Source organism: Miniopterus schreibersii (assembly GCF_964146895.1).
Source record: "Miniopterus schreibersii genome assembly, chromosome: 7".
Lineage (NCBI taxonomy): Eukaryota > Metazoa > Chordata > Mammalia > Chiroptera > Miniopteridae > Miniopterus > Miniopterus schreibersii.
In genome coordinates, this window is record NC_138108.1 from 68,533,211 (window position 1) to 68,553,274 (window position 20,064).

General features: G+C 44.5%; 1 long non-coding RNA gene across 1 annotated transcript in view; it reads right to left on the minus strand.

Moving 5' to 3' along the window:
- Positions 1–405: 405 nt before the first annotated feature.
- LOC308559711 overlaps positions 406–20,064 on the minus strand; it is a 172,650-nt gene continuing 152,991 nt past the window's right edge. Inside the window, exon 4 of the long non-coding RNA XR_013999196.1 lies at positions 406–1,278. This is a non-coding gene — a long non-coding RNA (uncharacterized lncRNA). The remainder of the gene's footprint in view (positions 1,279–20,064) is intronic.

Sequence of the window (20,064 nt, forward strand, 5' to 3'; positions counted from 1 at the left end):
GTTCTACCAAACAGCCATGGGCATTTCACATGCACACAGGTGACTCACCCTCCCCCACACACTGTGCAGTCATCTTAATAGCCCATGACCTCATTTTGATTGAAACCCATCCATCGTTGTAAAGAGCAAAATAGACTTGGGAAGAGGGTCCAATCCTGTTCCTTTTTCTCGTCCCTGCCTCTGAGGAGGAAGAAGTGTCCATGCTTGTGAGTGGCTGTGAATCAGGTGAGGGGTTATCACCAGGACAAAGGGATCACATTCCCAGGCTGCCTTGACCTCTAAGTGAGAAATGGGACTGGGTACAAATGATGGATAAATACTTTGCTGAATAATTAGAAACCACACTTTATCTGAACTCAGAACTGATGACAATATTTTATTTCTATTGATTATTGTACAGAATCATGCATGCAGCTAAATATAGATACACATATAGATGAATTTTAATTGCCTGTGTTCTGCCTTATTACAAAAAGAATTTGAGGTGGCTAAAAGCTATCTCCAGTTTTTAAAAAGAGTAATGAAACTACCCAAATGTCCACCAACTGATAATGGATGAACAAAATTTGGTCAAGCTATTAAAATGGAATATTACTCAGCCATTACTAAGGAATAAAGTACTGATACATGATACAACATGGACGAACCTTAAAAGCATTGTGATAAGTGAAAAAAGTCAGGCATAAATAACCACAAACTGTGTGGTTCCATTTATAGGCAATGTCCAGAATAGGAAAATCCACAGAGACAGAAAGTAGATTAGAAGGTGCCAGGGGCTGTTGGGAAGGAGATACGGGGAGTGACTGTGTAATGGGATAAGGAATTTCTTTTTAGGGTGATGAAAATGTTTTGGAATTAGATAGAGGTGATGGTTGCATAACATAGTGAATGTACTGAAAACCACTGAGTACTAACAAAGCCCGAAGGGAAAACAAAAGTTAAGAGATTAACTTGAAGCCTGGGAGTTGGGGTATTGATCATTACACAAGTGCAAATCATAATTGCTAGGGGTGGGCTACCAATTTAGCCATGATTCCCAGAGGAGAGAGCAGACCAAGAAACCCAGTCCATCAGTTAGGAGACCCCCACATTCTACGGGATAACAGCAAACCAGTCAGTGAGAAGCACAGATGTCCCTGCCCGGGGACACAGAACTCAGCTCCAGCGGTCTCCAGAGGGAAAGCTCTGTCCTTGGTGGGCTGGTCTTCCCAGCAGCTCTTCAGCATGTACAATGTCAAGGCTCTCATGCAGTTTCTGTTAACTTCTCTCAAGTGCAGCCTGAAAGCAAATGCCAAAGACAGCCCATTACTAAACATCCACACATTGTAGCCTTGGTTCTTTGGCCTGTCTTTAGGGGCAGTGTTTCTCAAAGGATCTTCTTACCTTTATCTTCTCTGTGTTTTTAAATATATGTCTATATTGTATGGACCTGTAAGCCATTTGAATCCTGTATTAGTAGCACTTGGAGTGTTTATTAAAGTGCAGCACCTTATGCTAAAGTAATGCAGATTCAAAGTCTTTGAGGAGAGAGTCCATGATTATGCAGTTTAATAAACTCTCCAGATGATTTTTATGGACAGTGAAGTTTGAGAGCCCTCCACTTCAGTTCCCAGGGACCCTGAAGAAGACCACACTACACAGATGGCCAGAGGGAGCCATGGTGTGTCTCCCCCCCCTTACCTTCAATCCTATCTCCAGCCATCCATGGTCTCCAATTCCTACATAGAGATAGAGTCACTTAAGTGAAAAGCAGTTGAGCTATGTGTGCCGGCACCCTCTCTTACCCCCTTTCAGAGCCTCCTGCTTTGGGCCAGACACCCAGGAGATTCCAGCAGTCTGCCCTCAGAGGTGGGAGGAAGTTGCTGAGCTCATTCACACCTTAGAGATAACTTTACAGGAAGACCTCACCACATAACTGTGCAAAAGAGGTCTTGTTTCTTTACTGCCAGTCTAGGCCCTTTTTGCAGGAGCACCTGATGCTTAATGTGAGTTTCAACCTGTCTCTCTCCCCAGCTCTGAGCTAAGTCTGCTAGGTCCATGTTCATGAGCCTGGCTGGACAACTCCAACCAGAGTTCCCCAGGGCACCTAAGCCCAGTTGTCCCCAAACTGGCCTATATCCCTTATCTTTAAGGAAAGAATTGATTAAATCTCCAGACCTCTGCATTCCTTCTGTTCTTTCGTTTAGTCCGTTACAGTGCTTCTTGAATGCCAAGAGGTAAAGGCTTGTATGAACAAAATTATGTATACTGTACATGGCGAGTTTAAGGAATCTATTAAGGGTAATTTTTACTCAGTTGATTTTTGCTACCGTTGAACTTCAGAAACTAATACACAAGTGATGCAGCTCCTCTGTACCTGTTTCTGTTTATAGCACTTATCACTTGTGAAAGACTTTTCTTGTGAAAGACCTGTTTATTGGCATATCTAGTACTGGTTTCTCCAACTCTGCTGATTAATTTGAGTGTTGCTTGTACCGTCTTTCACTACATTGGAGTTTTTGTCATTGTTGTTAATGCCACTGAATCTACCCATTCTTTCATTCTTTTATCTCCGGCTTCTAGAACAGTGCCTGGCACATAGATGATCCTAAGTAGACACCTGCAGATTAAACAAATTAGTGTTTATGAGAGACTTCTAAACATCATTGGGGAAATTCTCATGTTTGGAGGTAGAAATTTGGAGGAGGACCTTACTAATGCAACACCTAAGCATTGCTTTGAGATGTTTTTTTCTCATGAGCTCATGGGCAGCTAACTGTCTATCTTATCTCTTCCCACAGCCTCAGTCTTCAGGAAAGCTGCATTCCAGAAAGATGCCCACTGTCTGGCATAATGGAAATCTTTTCACACTGGACCACTTGCCCATGGCTCCCTCGTCAACTAAAGGCAACAAATGAAATTGCTCAGGTTGGGTGAAAGTGACCGAATGTGCTACCTGCCTCCCAGTACCTTGGAAATGTAGAGAATTTTAGTTTGTACCACATAGACAACATAGGTACCCGAATCCTAATCTTATGAGCAATATTGCTCTTCTCTCACCTCATCTGGCCAGTCCGGTCCCTCTAACCTCACAGAAACTTCTTGAGGGAAATAAAATCCAGCACATCATGTAAATGTTGTATATTCATTTGATATGATTTCAAATCCACTTGTTTGTGGCAAAAATGAAGTTGTTTTTAAGAGTAAAGATGTTTTGATATAAAAATGAGGTGAGATGTGTCAGGATGTCATCATCTCATCTGTTGTTAGTGATGAGCAGTCAGCCCAGCTGCTGAGGGGAGCCTCTGAGGGCTCGTCAACAACAAGCATCTGAAGAGGCAACTATGGCAAGGAGGCATTTAGGCTATAAATACTGAGAGTTTGTGAGGCCCATCCGAGAGCATCGGGTCTGGGCAAGGTGACCCTCGCTGATCTAAATAGTTCTTCAAAGACCTCTGTGGCATTAGCTCATACCATGGTAAAGGCAACTTTCATGGGCAATGGTGCAAACCTGCAGTAGCCCTGTGAAGGAGAACGTCTTGCCCACCAACATCTGCACCATCATTTCCTAGCAACGTGCTCTAGCAACCAGGGACCTTCATTTTTGCACCGACAGCTGGAAGTCAGCTCCTGGTTGGTTAAACCGGTTGATTAAGCCATCTCTACAAGAATCAACCTCCCAGAAAAGGTGCACCTCAACGAAATTTGGACTTGATTTCTTTCATCTCCCCTTGCCTGAACCAGTAGTGCGATTAATCTGTTACTGGCTTGGAGTATGTTATTTCTTTATCGGCTTACTAAGAGACATTATCTTGTATGCTATTGGCTTGTGAAATTCCCGCAGTGAACTTGTGTTAAATAAATTGCTGACAAAGACAAACTCAGCCCCAGAGCCTAATTTGCAGCCCAAAACAAAACACTGACACACCTACTGCATCCTTAGTGTCCCAGAGCTACTCGAAGGGGAATCTGGTGCTGAGAGCTGTACAGACACACTTCAAAACCCTGGCTCTGTCACTCGCTAGCCATTAATCACAAAGTGACCTGATTTTGCTTTGCCTCCATTTCTTCATCTGTAAAACCCTGTTTTGTAGACTTATTGAGAAGATTAACTGAATAAAATTACATACAGTGCTTGACTGTCCTGGCAAAGAACACTCAAAACTTTTTTTTAAAATGTTTTTATTGACTTCAGAGAGAAGGGAAAGGGAAAGAGAGAGAGAAACGGATGAGAGAGAAACCTCCATCAGCTGCCTCCTGCACGCCCCGCGCTGGGGATCAAGCCCCGACCAGAAATCAACCCGTGACCTCCTGGTGCCTGGGATGACGCTCAGCTAATTGAGCCATATGGCCGGGCTCAAAACTTTTGAATATGTTGAATAGATTTGAATATGAAATTTTTGGTGGTGGTTCTGAAGGATACTGTAAATTAAAGTCTTCAATTCTAAGGCAATATTGATAGCTGAACACATACCTACACCCACGGGACTAATTTGGCCATTGTCCTTCTTACTTGAAGAAGCTGTTATCACAGATCCTATTTCCTGGGGCTGATTTCAGCCAAACTGGAAAAAAAATTTAATAGGTGGAGTAGGGTTTAACCTAGGCTCAGATAGGAAGGCTGGCCAGACCTGGGTCCCCTGGAGGTTGGGGATGGGAGCTCTGGTTGTCAGCAGCTGCTCTGGGCTCAGGACTCGTTACCATCCTCTTCTATGCGATCAGATGCTAGAACATTCCAGGTGCTCCCGGCCTCAGGCCTGGACAGGGTTCCTGCTAAACCTTTGTGGTTGTTTCAGCCAATCCGAACTCCTTCCAGCTTTTCCCTGGGCTCCCTGCCCCCAAGGTTGTGGGTGGAGAAGAATCCGGGCCAGATTTTACCAGAGTCTTTTTGTCCCCTGGGTCAAAAGAGGCTTTTCTCTCAGTTTTATCCATTTTTCATTTAAAAGTTGATATTCAACTTAACACAGTGAAACCTCACTCCCCAGAGAAATAGGAAAGTAAGCCACCCAAATCCTATTCAATAGGGTAAATATTGGAGTAAGATAAACATCTGAGCTGCCTTAAAAAGGCCATTGTGTTCAAGCAAATTCCCATTTCCTTACCTTGAGGAAGGCTCTGAATTAAGAAAGCCTGAAGGTCTGACAAAGGGGCCCAGCTGTTACCAGAGAAGGCTATTGTTATGGTCACCATTTATCCAGCCCCTACTATGTGCCAAGTTCCAATCAAATGCTTTCTCCACTGATTAGCTCATCTTTTTAGCAGTTCTGCAGGGTCGGTGCCTCTATCCCTGTTTCCCTAAGACCCACTCTTGCCCCCTTTTCACCAAGACCCCATGGCCGCCTCCCTCCCATGCCTCAGTTGGATGGATGTGCTGGGTCAGAGGAGCTGAAACACTATCTTGGTTCCAGCCACCTGGACCTGCAAGGTGGCCTCAAGCAAGTGGTATCTCCTAGCATCACTCCATCTTTGAACAGTCTACCTTCCTGGGGTATATATAGGTCAACAGTAGAACTAGTGGCTGCTCTTTAGTGAGTAACTTACCACATGGTTCTAAACATCGTATATGCATTGTACAATTTAATCTTCTATATTCAATACTGTTATCAACCGTATTTTACCAAGGTACGGGAAATTCAGAAATTTGCCCAACCCACTGATCAGAACCCTGTTTTCAACCCAAATCTAATCCAGACAACAGACAGAAAGGCAGAAAAGCAGCCTTGACTTCCTTATGCCAAAAGTCTGCATCCATGAAACTCCTGGCTGATATTTTCCGAAAGAGCCTGTCACTATAGGAGCCGATGTCACTTTGCTCCTGACTGAGGGGAGCCCTCTGAAAGGCTCAGGATGTTAAAAAAGCCATTTGATCTCAGATAATCACTGAAAATTCCAGACGTTTCCTTACAGTGCAAAGAGCAAGAGAGAGCCATCTGAGAGAGAGAGAGAGAAAAATTGAGAGAGAGAAAGTCTCCTGGGTGTTCATAAGCCCTACACAGAGCATAGTCCCAAAGGGCCACTGGATGTGTGTTTTCTCTGTGAAAAGTAAACTAAAGGACAACTAATGTTGGAGTGGGAGGGCACAGGTTGGTTTTGTCTGGGAGGTGGGAGTAGTGGGTTTTGTTTGTTCTACTTGTTTTCTCAGTTTCTCCTGAAGCTTGTGTTTCTAGATGACTATCTCCTGAGCGGTCAAGCAAATGGACAAACACATTAGAGCAAAAGCAAACATTTACACAGGCAGCGAAGTCGTTTCTCCCAAGTCGCCTAATTCACAGGGCTGGAGCCATTTAGGGATTAAAACAAGATGGCCTTTTTTCTCTTTTTTCTTCTCTCCCAAGGAGATTCTTTCCAGAATTCCCTTACTTTAGAGAGCAGGAGCCAACTTGGATGTCAGGATTCTTTCTTCTCTTCCCACGAATGAAAACCCAGTTCAGATGTGCAGTGCACACTGTGACTGCCCACAGGCTCATCTGCTCCAGTGGGCGATTCCCAACAATCAGCTTCTTCTTTTCCATAGACCATTTCCTTGCATTCCACAAAGCTGGTATGGGAGCCGACCACATACACAATTTAAAAAAAATAATAATCTAGCTGAGCTCTAGCCAATCATTACCCTAGGAGATTAATTATTCTTTCTTCTCTTAAATCCATACAGCCTATAAAGATCTAAAATTATAGAAAGTTCAGGCTGAAAGGCCCCTTTGGGATCATCTAGTCCAGCGTTTTTCAAACTGAACTATTAGGGGGTCAGGAAGTCAATATAAAAGATTATGACCAGCTTTTTAAAAATGAATGGGAAACAGAATTTCACATAGTAAGGATAAATATTGTTTTGTAAAACTTGTGTTTCAGTTATGCATGTAGTTCAGAGGGTCATGATGTACAATTATGGGCACTTCTTACTGTGGGCCCTCGTCTAAAAAGTTTGAAAACTATTGACTAACCCACTGGTTTTACAGATGGGAAAAGTGAGGCCCCAAGAGGGACAATGATTTACCCAGGATTCTGCTGCAGACCCTGGATGGGAGGTAGCCTTTCTTCACATGCTTCCTAGCATGCGGACTCCCCCGTCTTCCTCCCACTGGCTGGCACACAAATCAGCATACATTAGTCCTGCCCGGTGTTGTGTGTGTCAGCATACAGTTCCATTCAGACAGCAGACCCCCTGAAGGCCCAATGACACTCAATGTTTTTGTCACCCCATAGCATGGAGCACAGGTGCAGAGCTCCTGGCAGGTATTGGATGCTCACTTGGTATATCACTGAGGTGGGCAGAAGAGGGTTCTGGTAGGAGAAAAGGAAAGAAAATCCCCAGGAAAGGACAAGAGCTCCATGGAAAGGGCGTCCATGTCTGTGAGTGACTCATGACAATGGTGACCATCTACCAGCTTGTCCTGTCCTCCCCGGTACTAAGCAGAGCTTTAAGGGTGCCATAGCTCATTCAATGCTCACAAGACGCTGGTAGGCTGCTACTCTCCAGGTCATTTAGCCAGGATTCAACCCGGAGCAGCTGGGCTTCAGACGCCATGCTCTTAACCACTCCCTCCACTCCTCCTAAGAAATGGTATAGAAGGTCCTCCCAAGATGCTGGCTATTGCAACAATGATGAGGTGTTAACCAATGTGTTGACAGATTGGTGGTTAAGGAAATGAGTGGTTAAGGAAAGAAGGACCCACTCTAGCTTTCTGAGAGACTAGGGGCTGGAGCAGAGAACTGCTAGAGCCCAACAGAGCTGGTCTGATCTGGGGAAGCAAGCCAGCACAGGATAAGCCTTCTTCAGAAGGGGGAGCAGATGCCCCCAGAACGAAGATTGTCAGAGACATTCCCATCCCTTCTTCCACCTCCTGTGTCACCTGCTGCACCCACCACTGCTGACAGAACCAAAGGGAAATAGCCACGACTTCAGTCTAAGGGCCTGGAGTATGGGTGTGTAACCCAGCGAAGGAGCCTGGTGGGCCCATCCCATAAACCAACTCCTCTTCAAAACTCCTGTTTAAAAAAAATCAACGTGAGGTTGAGCCATGGAAGAGAAAATTAACTCAGCTTTTCATCAGCTTGAAGTCCTGGGGTTGTCAAAGGCAGAGTGTCAAGTTAAAACATACAACTAAAAGAAAGGAAGAAAAGCAAAATCTGTCTCGGAGAGAGCCTTTTCTTTCCGTTCTTCACTGTCAAGGAGGCAAAGCTGCTTTGGTTACTCTTTTTTACTCCCCTCGAGAAATTCTCAATATGATTGGCACCAAGTCAGAAATAACAAGATCGAGTGGTGATGTAAATGCCCGTGGAAACAGAAGGTCCTTTGTGCTGACCTCGTCTAAGAAGCCTCAAAGTAGGAAGAAAAACTGGGATTTGGGCTTTGATGCAGAGCCCCTGCATGTAAAATTTACAGTATCCTTCCTATCGGAAATGCTTAAATACTTCCCCTACAGGTATTTACAATCTGTCTCAACATTTGGCTGACTCCTGGCAATTTTCTGCTTTCATTCACATTAACTACTTAAAGGGAAACTCCAAGGCAGCCTTTTGAGCAGCACATTGAATTAAAACAAAGGATAAATGGCCAAAGAAACATTGGAGGATCTGGAAAGCAATCATCGTCTGAAAAAAATCATTATTCGTCACAAATTCAAAACAATGGGAAGACCCTGGCGAGGACCTAGAAAGCTGAGTAAACTAGTCCAGGCAAAACTGCGTTTGAAGCCACAATACCCTCTCTTTAAAACTTCCAAAGCTCTGACATTTCAGTGTCCTGTCACAGTTCCAATTTAGAATCCCTTTAATAATCACAATAGACACAATTCTTCCATGTGTCTAACTTAGTCTCTCCAACTGCAGCTTAGTTTGAATTGTTTTATAGCTTATGCTCAATAGAAAGAGAAACACAGTGTGCTGACAACATGTAATATCCCCAAGCCCCTGGGATCCTTGCTTGGAAGAAGTCTCAGACTCCTGTTTCATCTTGTGAATTTTATATTCTATAGCAATAATATCAATGTATGTTTTCATATGAAAGTACGATTTAACCTACCATGAAGTTAAATGGATCCACTAGGAAAATACATTGTTTATCCAGTTGCTGGGAACACCCCCAGCTCACTAGCCTGTGTACCCCATTAATAAGCCCAGTTCTGAATAAAGTCTGTATCCATTAGGATGCTTTTGACTGCAAGTAACAGTATATCTAATTTTAAAATCCTCAACAGTGACAAAAATGTATGGTTGCACATTAAAAAAAATTCCAAAGGTACATGGTACAAGGTTGTTTCAGGGCCTCAAAAATGTCATCAAGGACCCAGGCTCTTGGCAGCTTTCCACCTTGCCAGCCTCAGCTCTGGCTGAGCCTTCAGCGTTTCCTCCCACAGACACAAGATGGGTGTCGCGGTGAAGGCGTTCTAGGTGAACACACTAGCACCTGGCTGGAGAAGACCGATGCTTCCTCTCATGAGCCATGCTTTACTAGGAAAGAAAGTCTTTCCTCAAAGCCCCTGCTACAGAATGAATGTTTGCCCACCCATTCCCCAAATTCATATGTTGAAATTATAACCCCCAAGATGATGATACCAGGAGGTAGACCTTTGGGAAGTGAGTAGAGCATACAGGCAGACCTCTTCTGGATGGGATTGCTGCTCTTGTAAAAGAGGGCCCAGAAGGCTCGCTCGCCCCTTCCTCCATGGAGGACAGTGAGAGGGCGCTGTCTCTGAGGAAGCAGGCCCTCATCAGACACTAAGTATGCCAGTGCCATGAACTTGGGCTTCCCAGCCTGCAGAACTGTGAGAAATAAATGTCTGTTGTTTATAAGCCACTCAGTCTATGGTTACTTAGTCCGTTACTTAGTATTGAACAGACCAAGACAGTGCCCAAGCTTTAGTAGTAAGGAAGACTGAAAAACATGAAAATCTAACCTTTTCAGCTTCTATAGTAGAAGGTGAATTCTGCCAACAAAAAAGTAGTAGATGGAGTTGGGGCCTCAGAGCCCCCCACTGGACAGGCAACCAGAAGGATCTGCCACAAAGCCCTGAGTACCATTGGCTCAGTTCTCATGACAGGGAGGGGAGTAGACACAACTACTTTGAATGAACAAGGTTCTCAAGGGAACCAAGTAGGTAGCCCTCGAGACAGTGGCTCCCTTATTTTTGTAATGCTCCTTCACCCTCTCTTAGTCTGTTCTCACCCATTACTTCTGCCTCCCTATGCTCCTTCTCTACTTGGCACTATGGTTTGGAGGTGCTCCTGGAACGACTGGGGTCCCCTCTTCTGCTGCTGGATCAAAGCCTACCTTCATTGGTACAGCCCTTGCTCCAAATCAAGGTCACAAACTCAAATGCCTCCAGGTGCATGTTTCTATATACACATAATATATTTCCCTACCATAGAGAAACCAAAGGACAGTTCAAGAATAAATAACAAATGACAGACACTTAACCTCAGTGTTGGGTGTAACAGGGAATGGTGGGGAGTGTGACAAACTGAAAAATCACATTTCCTTCCAATGGGGACAATGAAGTTTTGACAATATAGGAATAGAGACGCAGGATTGCCAGATAATCTTGCTTTTCTACTTAAGTCAGAAATCAAGATTACTTTTTTCATAAAAATAAGAAAATGTTGGCTCAGTTTAAAATAAATAAGTAACGTGAAAGGCAAATGCAATACGCACATCTCTGTTTAAGATCTGGCCCTCCATGCCCCCGTCAAAGCATACCCTTCTTTCTAGTGGACTTGCTAGGGCTCGCCTCACATCAAGGCTTTTCTTGATGACTGACCCTCCCAAGACCCAGTTCTTCATTCGTGGATAACTGCAGTCCATATTATTTCTGGCCACCCAGGAATTCTCAAGACTTCAAAATCCCCACTGACAATGCATCAGACCTCTTGGCCCTGTCGTTCCTACATCCTGGCTTCATTTCACCTTAGTGTTTCTGGGCTGCTTCCCTGCTGAGTGCCCAGCTGAGGCTGCTCCCTCCTGACAATATCCTGCTACTCACCATAGTGTTGACTTTTCACCATCAGCAAGATCTCTTTGGATTCAACCCTCTGCCTTCCCCTTGTACAGCTGTCGGCAGGACAGACCACAGGAGCAGCCTTTTCCCTGTCCTCCTGTAACCATCTGCTGGGTCTGAAGGACAGGCCCCACTCCTGGACCCCTCCCCTGGTTCTGTGTTCTGTAGTTCTGATCCTAGGCTGGGGATGTTGTTGGACATCACTGAGCACCATGGACCTGGTCTACTATTAATCCATTCCATCTCACTTCCACTGTCCCACAGAGGCTCCTCCAAACATGGTCCCTTTCCTCAAGTCCCCAGGCTACCCAGAGTCCCCTCTGTCAGCAGACAATAAGGAGGAAGATGGCAGTGGTATGCAGTGGATCATCTATTGAGAGCCTGCATGTTCTGGGCACTTTGCAGGACCTCCTGAGTCAGCCCTTCCAGTTAGGTATCATCTCCTTTACAGATGTGGTAACTGACATGTCATTGGAAATGCATAGATTGCCCAAGATCAGGTGGCTAGTGTCCCAGACAAGGAACACATCTAGCTTATGTGGCTCCAAAGCCTCACTTTTTACCCTCTAACCCACTAAACTGGTTCTGACAGTCTCCTCTCCTCCCTGCATGCTCTCGCTCAGCCCCGCATGCTTCCGCCCTCCTGTCTGGAGCTAACACTATGCCCATCATGCCTCCTCTCTTCTCCCTTCCCAATTTCTCACGGTTCTTGATTCTTCTATTTGTCCCTCTCTACTCAACACTTCTCCAAGTTTCTCCCCACTGTCTGTTTCCCCTCTGTCACAGTCAAGAGTGGAGCACCCTGTCCTAGAAAAGCCTCCACTCTCTGCCCCCATGCTCCTTGTCATCACCAACCTAGCTAGTCCCTGAACTAGTTCAAGCTAAAGTGTTAATGGACACTATCCCTCCCAAAGCTATATTTGTTTTATTAATGGGAGCTTTTGGAAATCTACCCACGGGAAGAACGGCTTTTGGAGAAAAGAAAGGGACATGATTTTGAATTGAGGAATGATGAACTGAATAAGGGGAGCCTTGGCCCCTCATGTGTTAAGGAGAGCAGGAGAGAGCTCCCGCTGGATGACACACAGTGGACTCATCCCAGGTTCTTCACAGACACGCCCCAGATTTTGATCCTCACAACAATCCAGTTGAGGTCAGTATTATGAGCCCTGCTTTTTAGCATAGGAAACTGGGCTCAGAGAGATTAAGAAATTTGCCCAAAGTCACACAGCTAGGTAGCAATATATCTTGGATTTACACCTTCTTCACCTTACTCCACAGTCCCTGATCTATCCATAAAGCAAAACAATTTCATTGAGGAGGTCAAGGTTGGACAATTACAAGTGTTAAAACAGACACACGGGGCAGAGCAGGAAGACCCGCACCCCTCTCTTCCGAGTCCTACATGTGACTTGTAGCCACCGCTCTTCCCAGACCACCCTCGAAGGACAAATGAGCACCATTTAGAGGCACGGCTGGAGTGTGCAGTCTCCTCCAGATTTCCATCTCCTCCTTCCCAGACACAAACCCATCTAGGTGGTACCTAGTTCTTTAATTACCTGAGGCTGGAAGGTTCCATGGGCAGGGGCCTAAGAGGACATGGTTAATGTATGTGATTTAACCTGAGAGAAGACAGACCCTTCTGGGGTGCACGGGCTCTATAGGCCCATGCGAAGTGTATGTTCTGAGGTAGCATTTGGACACACCTGAACATGGGTCTAACTTCTTAAAATCCTTCCTGCCAAAGGGCTGACAAGCGACCTTAGTGTTCACTTGGCCAGGTGATGGTTACAATTCTCAGGGCTAAGTCAAGAACACTCTGAGGAAGCTTTTTTTTAATGCTCACGTAGCAATTCAGCAGAATCTGTTTCAGAGAGCCTAAAAATCAGGAGGTCAAAATGTTCTTAGTGTCAGGACAGGTGTTTTTGCACTAAAAGCAGAAGGAGCTCAGACAAGGTGTTGGAGCAATGTTCCTGTCTCAAGCACACGCAGATAACATCTTCAGATAAGACTTGGGTAAGGAACCTAGGACTAGCCACTGAAATAACTGCTGCTGCAAAGCTTGGGGCTATTTCAAAAAAAGAAGAAGTGCCCGGCCAGGCGTGGCTCAGCGGTTGAGCGTCGACCTAGGATCCAGGCGATCAGGGTTCGATTCCCGGTCAGGGCACATGCCCGGATTGTGGGCTCGATCAATGACTCTCTCATCATTGATGTTTCTGTCTCTCTCTCCCTTTCCTTTCCTCTCTCTGAAATCAATAAAGACATATTTAAAAAAAGAAGAAGAAGAAGAAGGAGTGGAAGAGAAAGAAAAGATCATCAGTTGTACCAGCAAATTTTCAAGGCTACCGGCTGCCTGGTCTCCCAGCTCAGCTTCAGAGCCTTTGTGTGAAGCTGAGGGTGAAATAGGGCAGATTCCTGGGAAGGACTCAGGGTCAGAACCCCAGCTTCCCGCAAAGGTTATCAGCAGCCTTTGTTTTGATGTTTCATCATCTGCGTGTGTGGGGAGGAACCAGTCCTCTCCTTTATGGCACCAATTCATTAGGATCTATTGGCCTCCTTCCCCAGGCTGCAGAATGGTTTGCCATTTATGAAATATCTTCTCTTCAAACTGTGCAAATCCCAAGTTATGTATTTGAAGTTCATGACCCCTTTTTCCTCTTTACCATCCCAGCTCTCCCTCTCCCACAAAGTACAGAGCTGCTGGGAAGAGAAAACCCCTGTGGACTGAGCTGCAGAAGCATCAGGCTTCCCAGTCTTCCTCCCCTCCAACAACACGCTCTAACAGAACAAATAAAGCCGAAGCCACCCGCTCGGCCCCACCGGCTCACAGCCCAGCTCCTCTCCCATTCCCTTATTAAGGAAACAATGAAGGAGCACACCAGGATACTCTGGTGCGGACAGTGATCTCGAGCAATAAATTACTTCCTCACTTAGTGACTTTTATGGGGCAGGGAAACCATATGGCCCCTGCAGCGGCTCCAGGTCAACTCCAGCAGCTTCCATGCCCGTATGTCTCATCCTGGTCTTATTAAAAGACTGTGGGGTGCCCAGTCCTAAAGCTCCCATCACCCTTATTTCCCAGATGCATGCAGTTCACTCTGTGACCAAGCTGCCTTCCTTCCTCTCTCTGTCACCCCCTTCTCAGCCTATCGACGCCTGTGCTTGGTTTGCGGTATCTGGCTCTCCTTCTGCCAGCATCTTCCTGGGACAGCCTGGTGGGGTATACTTCTTTGGGGTTTATTGCCCTGACTGATGTACTTGTCTTCTTTATTCTGCCTTCATCTTGGTGACAGAATTACATAATATATTTTGCCTCTAGCAAAAATTTACCAAATTAGGCAGGGAGAGCCTGGCCTGTTCCCACTCCAGTGCTGTGGGGCCCTTGCAGGGGCCACCCCTTTGTGACACGGCATTGAGTAGGACATCACTTCCAAGTCCACTGCCACTTAGAATGCCGTGAGGCTGTGCTTCTCCAGCTAGTGGCACAGACCTCACTGGGTGGCAGGGAGAGGGAGGTAGGGTGGGAGGGGGGGACACATGAAGCCACAGAATAAACCAGCCATTTCTTATTGGCATGACAGGTGGGGGAAAGAGGGCTGGGAGTAATTTAACAGGTAGGTCATTAAAAACTTCTTCACGGTGAAATAAGCTGAATTACCATAGATGGAAATGCAAAAACTTTATACGTTTAAACAAACTGATTTCTCATTTGCACAAGGCCACTTTGGGTCATTACCCTCACCCAGTCTCCCACCCTCAAGATAATTTTCCTTCTTCTGTTCCCAGACATATCCTGGTGACATGTGTGAGAACTGGACTAGGTGGAGATTCTGAGTGCTATTCACAAAAATCACCAGGGCTACTCCTACTTCCTCTGAGATGATTTCTCTCAAGCAATTTATCATTCCATTTCTATAAGTGGATTAATAATAATAAATACCTTCTATGTGCCTTCTAAAGAAAAGCATTACTATTCCATTTTACATTTTACTGATGAGTAAACTGAGAGACTCAGAAATTAAATGATTTGTCCAAAGTCTTTTAGTTAGTAACTGAAAGCAGGATATGAGCCAGTTTTATCTGACCCCCAAAACTTCTTGTTGTTGCAGTAGAAAGTCAAACAGCCAGACAGAAAAGAAGATTTAATATCCAAAAATCTCAGTATTAAAAACTACAATCTACCATTTATTGGGCTTTGACCATGCACCAGACATTAGTCTAAGCATTTTATATATATCATTAAGTGACAACAAACTTGGGAAGTAGTGATTAGTATTATACCCATTTCATAAATGAGGAAACTGAGGCAGAGAGTTACATTTCATGAGGAAAGGAACCATATCTGTCTTGTTCACTCTTTTATCATAGCATTATCATGGTATATAATGGGCAATTGTTGAGTAAATTATCTGAATGTTATGCTCACAAAATTCCTAATTTAATATTAATAAAGCCAATATGGGGTAAGTCAACCATATTGTCTATCTTGTTCCTAATGTGATCTCTAGTATCTAGCATAGTTTTTGCACATAGTATACATCAGTTGGATAGATAAACTAAATCTTATATTCACATATTTAATTTACTATTAATATATTCCATATGTGGTGTCAATCTGTTTAGTATTAGGTATGTATATAAGATGATACTTTATTCAGGATGTTTTGGTTGCAAATGACAGAAATTGAGCACCAAGCAGCTTAGGATAAAAGAAGAAGGGACAAGGAAGGAAAAAAATAAAGAAATTGGCCTATGTAATTACAAAGTTCAGAGGTGGACTTCAGGTAAGACTGTATCCAGGAGGTCCATCAACAGCATCAAGACCATTTCAATTCACTTATCAGCTCAATTTTCTTTTCATAGACACTTCCATATGGTGGCAAGATGCTCTAGGTTATGTCATTCTTACAGTTAATGTTCACAGAGAAGAGTCCTCTTTCTGTTTAGTTCTAGCACAAGGTCCAGGAGGAACTTAAATTATACCAGCTGGATTCACAAGTCTGTCCCTGAGTTAGTCACTGAAGTTAGGGGAATGGGTGCTCTCATTCGAGGGGCTGGTTATATGCCCTTCTCTGGAAGGGAGAGGGGTCACTTTCATTCCCAAACTACATGGGATAGGTTCCCTCTAAAAAGCAAGTTCTGGTTATGAGATGAAGTGGGGAAGGGAAACCATGTTGGACAAAAGCTCTGGCTGCCAAAGTGCACTGGCAAGAAAAGGTCAGACTTCCCCTCATGAGTGTGAGACCCCAGGGGTGAGGTTCCTGAATCTACAGATTTCTCCCTATTTCTCTCCTGCAGCCTGGGGCTGGGGCTTCCTGGGGATGCAACCCTGAGAGCTAAAGCACCTTCAGGCGGCCCTTTCCCTCCCAGCCCCACGCCCATCCCGACAGAGGCCCTCCCCTTGGTGTGCAACGCTGGCGTGTGACACGTAGTTACAGAGGGGGAAGGGAGCAGTCCATCCAGCCTGAGACCTGCCCTCCGACTCACGGGCTCATCGGTCCCACTCACGCTCGCACTCCGTTCCCTGGCTTCCTGCTCTGGATCTGTGCTGTTTCCCACTCTGCTGCTACTTTTCAACCCTTTAGTGCCTTTCCCTGTTGCGTGCCAAGTGTAAATCTCAGTGTGTAAGAGCATCAGGCATGATCTGGGATGAAAGATGGCCTCAGCTCTCACTCATCACAAAATCAGGAATATGTGCAGAGAAATCAGACCCATTTATGAGAGACTGTAACAGACTAAGTGACACATTTCCAAGTGCTCCTGCAGGGCCACCAGAAAGGGGAGCAGAGCCATCTGAGTCCATTTAGCACTGGGCCCTATTCCCCATACACGGATTCTGACAACCAGAAAAACACTTAATACTTCAATTACACAGCTTTTTTTTTTTTAATCCTTACCTGAGGGGATGTTTCTATTTATTTTTAGAGAGAGAGAAATATCGAGGTGTGAGAGAGACATCAATCGCTTGCCTCCCATACATACCGCGACTGGGATCAAACCCACAACCTTTTGGTGTATGGGACCACGCTACAACCAACTGAGCCGCCAGGTCAGGGCAATTACACGGCTTTTAAATGGGGCAAAGCAGGGCGTAATTTTACTTTTAGAGGTGCAAAAACCTCAAAGTTACTTCCAAATCTCTTTTGCAATCTCTGACAACTGCTTTACGATCCTGGCCCAAAGCATTCAGAAAAATAGTACAGAGCATCCTATCCAGCTCTGCAAATAGGCAACCCCTCCCTGAACATGACTCACAGGCATTTTTTTGTTGAGTTTTGGTAGCACTTACAAATAAGGAAATTTCACCTTAAAATATCCAGAGTCCTTATTTACTTGAAATTCAAAAGATCAGACAAACTAGGCCCACAGTCCAGCTTGACAGCTGTGAGCTGAAGCACAGTCTTAAGCGGCTCCATTTAGGCAGGTGGAAACTCAATAGTTCTCCACAGTCCCCACTCCTCCCTATCACTTCCATTTACATTACTCACTGCCCCCCTTGCAGGCATCTGCATCTGCAATTCTTGGCTGTCTAGACATTTCATCCCATAGCAGATTCTAAGGGGCCCAAACTGGTGGAATGACTTGCCCATTTCAGGGTGAAATTCTGCTTCTTCTTCTTGTTATTGTTTACAACAATATGCTAACTTTTCCTTCTTTTTAAGCACTCCTACCCAAACCCCACTCCTCAGCCAGCTCCTCCCTGCACTGGACCTCCTCAATAAAAGGATGGAGCTAGGTGCAATTAGTTTTCAAATGGCGATCTACAGAACCCTGGGTTCAAAGGCACACCTTCCAGGAACCAGCAGGATGAGACGGCAGGGATGAGGGGATGGGGCAGGGGCTCTGGACCCCCACCTCCTATTTCAAGCAAAATCCCTTCACTTCTATGCTTCGCTGTAATGTTTTATAGATGAGGGATTAGCATAAGATTTCCTTTGAAAAATGGTTTCTGCTGATAAAATAAAAACTTTTTGAACGTCAGTGTTTAACCCTGAAGACTCCCTCATCTGGATATAACAAGAGCCTCCTAAATGGTCTCCCAGTTTCCAATCTTGCCACCTCCTTGCTCCCCAAGTCCTCCCCCTTTCCACCCCTCCACACACCCTGCAGCCACAGTGATCCTGTTAAAACGCCAATCAGATCATATAATTTTTCTCCTCAGAACTCTAACAGCTTCCCTTAGTAGACAGCGTAAAATCAGTTTTTAACATGCCCCATAGAGCCTGGCCCAAGCCCTCTCTCTGACCTCATCTTTTCTCACTCTGCACACTTATTACACACCTGGCCTCTATGCTGTTCCTCTTAGGCATTGGTCATGCTTCAAGCACATTTCCACCCCAGACCTTTGCACATTCTTTGTAGAATGTTCCTCTGAGTACCCACACGACTCGTTCCCTCACAGATATGGCCAAATGTCGCCATCAGTGAAGCCTTCCCAAATCCTCCTAGCAAAACTGTGGGGGTTTTTACTATAAGTCCTTCCTTCCTTCCTAAAATATGTGTTTTATGATTTAAAAATTAAGCCATGTTCATTTTAGAAACTGCAGAAAAATGAAAAAGTGCAAGTAAAAAATAAACATAATTTATTACCATAAACCCAGAGATAAACAACTAATATTTTGCTAAATTTCTTTCCAGTATTTTCCTTTTCCTCTCTTTTGGTCTGATTCTTTTGTAGTGTTAATCATGCACAGAGTTAATCAACTAGACCTGCAAAGCTTCTGAGAATCAGCAATTTCCTACCCCTTCCATATTTCCCACCCAAACCAACCACTTTCAACTTGAACTGACTTCTCACTATGTAAGGTGAGGATTTTCATTCTCTGTCCTCACCACACAGGCACACACTCTCCATCCCTCTGTCCCCCTAATATATGGTACCTTGGGATAGGTCAACATTTAGTGTGTTACATAATTATGACTATGCAAACACAATGAATCATTATATTATTAGATTTTCTTTCCGACTATTTCTGTTTTGCCTGGAGTTACTAATTTTATAGCTTCCTATTTTATTGTTTCCTTAGTTCTGTGTACTTATCAGTAATAAAACCCCAACTTCACCAAGTTGCCTAAATCTTCTCAGTGGACATTGTGTGTCCTGTCACTTTAATTTCTTGAAGCTCTCTCCTTCCCTGACCTTCTGACGTGGGCCGATCGAAAACAGTTTCCCTGTATATCTGGGCCATTGCTGACTCGGGAATTCTCTTCACCAACATCCTAGGCGTTTTTTGTTGTGACATTTTTACTTGCCTCTGGTTCGCTCCAATGTTTTGGTGGAGCACGTGTTCCAAAAGCTTCCTAAAAAGCTTCATGGAAAACACATTATTTTGAGACTTCGCACATCTGTAGAATCTGGGGTCTGAAATCATTATTCCTCAGAACTTTGAAGGCATTGCTCCTTTGTCTTCCAGCTCCCGAAGCTTCTCAATAGAAGCCATTCCAATTAACGATCCTTTGTAAGTGACATATTTTTTGTGTCTGGAAGATTTTAAGCTCTTTGTTTGGCTTAGTGATCTGACATTTGTGATGATGTGAGCGTGGGACTATTTTCACCCATTGTGCAATTGTGACGGGCACTTGGTGGCCTTTTTAATCCGGAAACTTCTGTTTTTCAATTCTGAGAATTTTTGTTGAATACTTTCTTTGACAATCCTCTCCTTTGTTGTCTCTCTTCCTGAAATCCTCATCGCTTCTGAGCTACTCCTCTAAGAGTCCCATCTTTTCTCCCTTGTTCATCCACCTTTGTCTTTTTTTCTACTTCTTGAGAGGTTTCTTTGACTTTCCAATTATTCTGCTGAGTTTTCCATTTTGCCATCCTGTTTTTAATTTCCAACAGTCCCTTTTTGTTCTCTGAATATCACTTTTTTCTATAGCATCCTGTTCTTATTTCACAGTTACATATATTTTATCTCCTCGAGTATTTGATGAGCATTTTCTCTCCCTGCCTCTCCCTCTCTCTTACAAGTTTACTTCTCCCTACTTGGTCTGTTCCCTCCAAGTTGCTTTTTCTGTGCATTTGGTTTTGTTTGGTCTATTTTATTAGAACCTTTCCTCAGATGTCTAGTAATCCTTGGCCATCTGGTCCTCT